Genomic DNA, 6,000 nt, shown 5'->3' with positions numbered 1-6,000 from the left:
GGCCTTGTGGTGTAGCTAAAAAAAAAGTGTGTGTGTACTGTGTTGAAAACAGTACCATGAAACATAAAATTTTGCTCCCAACTTTTCATGCTATTGTCCCGTGACTGAAGGCTAGGGCTTTGTACCTAATAATATGATTTCCCTGTCTACTGAACCCACATGGAAATTTCTTCTTGAATGCCAACCCTCCTCCCCTCTCTCCCAACACACAGCCCTCCTACCCACTCACTTTGCAGTGGATATTCTTTGGAAGAACTTTGAGGTTTTCTTTTTCATCACACAAGGATGTTGACATGTGTAACAAGGTCTTTCTTCCTACAGTTGAAGACTACAGCTTTCTGACAAATGGAATAGATTCATTTTCTTTTCCTAAGACACTTGAAACGTAATAGTTCATTGAAGAGGGAGGGAGGAACCCATTTAGTTTTCCTCTTGACCGGAATGTAGATTAACAATTCAGAAATAGAGCTTGCTAATTAAAATTAACTACATTACACAACTTGCCATGCAGCCCACTGGGAATCGTTTCTCTCCTGCTTGATTATGATGATGAAAACTTACCTTTTACCAGGATAAAATGAAATCATCCTGATCAGAGAGAAAAACTGTTCCTTAAGACTGGCTGTAGAAGTATTTGTTTTTACAGAGTTTTTTTAAACATCTAAAGTAATACATTAAAAGAAGTTATTCTCCGCACCAAACTTTGTATTAATGTATGTTTACATATGGGGAGACATTTCTCACATCCTGAATCCAAATTTAATAAACCAAATGCATTTAGATGTCTATAGTTGGGGACTTCAAGATTGTAAATACTTGAATAGGTACACAATTTCTAAATAATTCTGAAATTACTGAAGCCATGCTGTAAAGGCACTGTGCCTTTATCACTTGATTTATTGGTTATGGTGATTACCATGTTCTAGAATTCCCCTCTTCCCAGTGGAGATGAATGTATTGTTAACATGGTTACTGCTACATAGTTATATTGATCTGATACTGTTACTAAGCCTGACATTGCCTTTTAAGAAGATCCCCCAGAGAAATAAAGTGATTCTAAAAGGAGCAGAGGAGTGGCGGGAAGTAAACTACAGGCTTTAATCTCTGGAATAATTCCAACTCTGCAACAGGAGAGAGCAAGCCTGCCCTAAGAGGCAAATTCCACCCGCTCAAGTGATGATGAGGGACCCTGTCCAACAGCGGAGCCATCTGTGCCCCCGTCTCCCAGTGTTTTGCCCACCCCTGGCCTTAGGACAACCTGTTAGTAAGAGAAAGAAAGGTCCTTTTATGTTTTAACCTCACTGCCTCTGAAACTGCCCTTCAGAAACCCTACCTTTCTCGTTCTCTCTTTTCTTGGCAACACTCAAAGTCCTTTGTAAACATCCTCCCGGCAAGTCTCTGTAGACCTGTCTGATAAACTTAGAAAGGGAGAGAGTTTAAACTCCTATCTGAGAATAGATTGGATGGAGAGCTTAAAAGATTATTCCCTTCAGAGAAGTAGCCGAAATCACCAAGCTTGGAAAGATGTCAAGAAGAACTAGAAGTGACACAGCCCTGGTCTTTCTGTTCAGAGCTTTATTTCTCTCCCCAGACCCAGCGTTCTTATGAGCTTTGTGAGGAGGAGAAAGGCGGGCCCAGGCTCTTAATTCTAAATGTATGAAACTGGGAAAGCCAAGACAGTGCAGCATTAAGACATGTGCTCAAAGTTCGTTGGAGCTAACTAACATATACACCACTCCAACCAAACAGAAATAGCCCATTGGGTCACAAGTGCAAAATGTCTTCTTTTTTAAAAGAACTTGTTGGCAACTCAAGTCCAATTTTTCAAATCCATCTAATTCCCTTTCTCCCCATCTCTTCTCCATCACAGGGCAACGAACGTGTATCTTCTATTGAAAAGATACTGATTTCCTCCTCAATTCAAGATTCCTGCTGAATCACACTGAAAGAAAGGATAGGGATTCTGATGGGTTCAAGAGGACCACTCTCTCACTTCCTTTTGTCCTCTTCCAGTTTCTTCCTGTTGAAATGTAGCTAGTTGCATCATATTCGTGAACAGTGGGAGTTTTCCATCCCAGGAGATATTGTCAGAGGGGAGTGAAACCAGAAGACCCCTAAAAGTCCCTTCCAGTTCTAAGGCCCTGCGGACCAGTCCCTTAATCCTATCCCAAGGTACCACTTGTGGTTCAGAAGTAATTGGTGCAAGTCTCAAGAAATTGGACTTAGATATTTACCCGTCCCCCCACTCAGATGATCCAGTAGCCAGTGTGGATGCTTAGTGGGAACAGCAGTACATTGTGAGTTTGCTGGGCCAGATTGTGGAGGATGCTGGGCTTGACGAGGTTAAAACAAAATGGACAAACAAATGGAAACTCTTCTCTTCTTCTAGTGGTGTCTCTTCAGTAAGACCATGACTCTTTGCAACTGCATGGACTGTAGCCCACAAGGCTCCTCTGTCCATGGAATTTTCCGGGCAAGAATACTGCAGCAGGTTGCCATTTCCTACTCCAGGGGATCTTCCCGACCCAGGGATCAAACCTGCATCTCTCTTGTCTCCTGCATTGCCAGGTGGATTCTTTATCACTGTGCCATCTGGGAGGCCTTGTTTTTTGAAGAGAGGTTCTTAATTTTTGTGAAGTCAAATTTACTAATTTTCTGTAATGTAAATACTAGAGTTTTGGGGTTATAGTTAAGAAATCTTTGTCTAACCCTGGGCCACAAGGATTTTCTTCTATGTTTCTTCTAGAAGTTTTATAGTTTTAGGTTTTATATTTAGAGTGATATCTGTTTAGGATTATTTTTTCAATGTGGTGTGAGGTATCAGTCAAAGTTCTTTGTTTTTTTGGGTTTTTTTTGCATTGTTCATTCAATTTTGTTCCAGCACAATTTGTTGAATGGGTCAACGTTTTCTCATTAAATTGTTTTTGCTTGTTTTCAAAAATCGATTGATGATATATGTGGGATCTATTTCTGGATTCTCTCTTTTCCATTGATCTATCTGCCCATCATCACTATACCAATATCACACTAGCTTGATTACTGTAGGTTTCAAATAAGTCTTGAGATCAGATACTGTAATCCTCCAACTTTGTCCTTTTTCAAAAGTATTTGGTTAATTCTAGCTCCTTTGTGTCTCCAAACTGGATGTAAATAGCCTAATGTGGGACACAGAAATGAATCTAAATTTTTTTACACCACACTTTTGATTAGTTTCTTAGGAAAGAGGATTCAGAGATAGATACCTACACTCATTAATTATACCTTTATTTAGAAGTATAGTATATAGTAATCTTAAAAGATAAGTGTTTAAGTAACTTGAAAGAAGAGAGGGAGAAGGATAGACAAGCTTCATGAAAGAGATGAAATTTATTGATACAATTTTGATAAGTAGGGTGTACATAAGCTGAGTTAGCACCTACAGAGAATAAAGGGTGCTCAGCACAAATTCCAATTAGCTTGTAAGAAAAAGTGCATGAAGAAAGTGGTTTGTCTTCATATTGTAAAGGGTCTTGAGATGGTAACTAAAGAGTTTGTGCTTGATTCTTAGGACACTGAGGAGCCATGAAGGTTTTTTTCTGCGAGAGGGTTTTTAAGAGGGAGAGGATTGTTATGGTGGTTGAGCCAACAGCACTAACTTAAGCATTTCAAGCTCACATCCTTTTACAGATCCACTCACATCTCACCTGCTTGCTGTCGGAGTCAGGAAGAGGAGGGAGGGAGGACTAGGACTTGTGGGAGAGGTTGATTGGCAGCAGGGCTTTAATTTCAATGGAATGTTTTCACGGGCATTGCCTTTCCCTTCCTGAATGGATGGATGAGTGGAGTTTCCTAGGGAGTGTTTTTCTTGGGCACTTTCATTGGGTTTCAACTAAAAACACAGGATATTGGTATGTATCTTCACGGTTTAGGTTGAATTGCAGTCCACCCCTAAAACTTCCTTGAAGTTATCTTTTATCCAACCCTTCTCACTGTTCCAATGCCTACCAAACAGATTTATAGAATGTCAAAGCTAGAAAGGACCTCTGGGAACATCTGAACCATCCTTAACCTCTTACTCCCTCTGTTCTGTTAAGAAATGAAAATCAGAGAGTAACTCAATTCCAATACCATGAATCTGATCACACCATTTACATCTATAAAACTCATCAGTGGTAGCCTGAGATCTTTAGCTAGGGTGATCTGGCATCCTGATTTGCCTAGAATGGTCTTAGTTCTTGCTTGTTGTGTTGTTGTTGCCTTGGTGCAGTTATTCATTGTAAACCCTTTCACTTCCCAAAGTGAACCACCTTGAATGATACATTAAATGGTCCTCCTAAGTAGTAATGCTTTCCAACATTCAGGCTGGTGTGGAGACAGGCATGGGGGTGGGTGGAGTCTCAGGGTTACTGAAGGGGTTTTGGATGCCCATCACACTTATACAATTTCTCAATCAGCAGAGAGAAGAGTAAGACTATTACATTTTAAAGGTCCAAGAAGAATATTGGAATTTAGTATAGAAATCACTTGCAAATATTGGGACACAGTGACCTTCAGAATCCAGCCTTCCTCATCCAGCCTCCATCCTCCCCTGCTCACGTCCTAGCGCTCTGCTTCCCTCCTGTGGTCCAGCTCCGAGGGAGGGACAATTCATGGTGCCCTGACTCTTCCGTGCTGGTTCGGGGCTCCGTGCTTTTGAACGTGTTTTCCTTCTGCTGAAAGATATCTGCCACCAGCCTCAGCCCCTCTTGTCCAAGTGATGAAATCCCACACTGCCTTCACCGCTCATAGCCTCCACACCCCTGTCTCCCAAGCCACACACAGAGCAGAGCCAAACTCCTCTTCTTCTGAGCCTTCCCACGCCCTGTGTTCTCTCCTTCCTGCTGGTTGCTAACACTCTGTATTGGCTGTATTTGTTTACGTGCTTGTCTCTCTCCTGGACCGTGAGCAACTTGAGGGCACAGTGACTGGTGCAGTCCAGCCCCGTCGGGGAATGGGTGTGGTGTGGCGTGAGCATGAGGGCAGATTTGTGCATCATGCTTGTGTGTGTGCATGAGTCTGTGTGGCTCAAGGAGGTTTCCTGGAACCTTGGGTTCTTCTCAGGAAGCCAAAAACACTTCAGAACAAGTCAGCCTTTTTCCATGCACCTTCTTTATGAATTAAGCAGCATAAATCTCTGATCTATTTAAAAACAGGGAAAGGGAAGTCTGTAGAGACAAAAATAACTTTTTCAAGGTCACTGACTTGAGTGGTTGGCCCCCTGGGAGAGAGAAGCCTTGTGCCTTGGACCCAGCTTAGCCCAGGGTGAGGGGTGCCGGTGAGCTCAGCCTGCCTGTCCGTTCCCCTGGGAGGTAGGGGCTCCCAGCAGTGAGGCAGGCTGTGTGGGTGCCTGTCTCCAGACAGGGGCCTTTCCCAGGAGCTGGTCCAAGGCCACAGAGGCCGAGCAGAAGCCTGTGTGCTGTTTCTGGTGAGGAGGGCTCTGTTCTCAGTGGTTTACGTGTACAATTCCTGGAGTGGGGAAGACTTACAGCTGGCGCTGAAGTTACACACGAGGTCCCAAGTAGCTTGGCAAATGGTAACGCAACCACTGAAGCAAAAGAAGATGGAGAGGGGTATGGGGGAGGGGGAGGGGCTGAAAGAGCGAGATTGAGATACTGAGATTCTTAGGCTGTGGGGAGTGACCAGAGTCTAAGTTTTTGCTCTCAGAATAGCATAAATCACTCTCATTCTGTCTCTCCCTCTCTCTTTCTGTTTCTCTCCACACCCACCACCCCACTCTCACCCCAATTCATTTCTGCCTTTAAACAACCCTCCTCTCCCCAACTCAGAGATTCTCTCTTCTTTCAGTCAGAAGTTGCAACAACTTTGGGCAGCCCTGGGTCCCTGGTTCAACATTCTCCCTTCCTGCCTTCACCACCTCCTTAATTATATACAAGAACACTCTTCAGGAGCATGAAAAATGAGAGGTGGCTCCCACAGGACAGAAGGGAAGGGAGTGGCTCCCACCTCAGAGAGATGTCAGTC

The sequence above is a fragment of the Giraffa tippelskirchi genome, chromosome 2 (genome assembly GCF_054371585.1).
Source record: "Giraffa tippelskirchi isolate mGirTip1 chromosome 2, T2T-mGirTip1v1.2.pri, whole genome shotgun sequence".
Taxonomy (NCBI): Eukaryota; Metazoa; Chordata; class Mammalia; order Artiodactyla; family Giraffidae; genus Giraffa; species Giraffa tippelskirchi.
The sequence above is the reverse complement of the archived record's forward strand: the minus strand, read 5'-3'. Positions refer to the sequence as shown.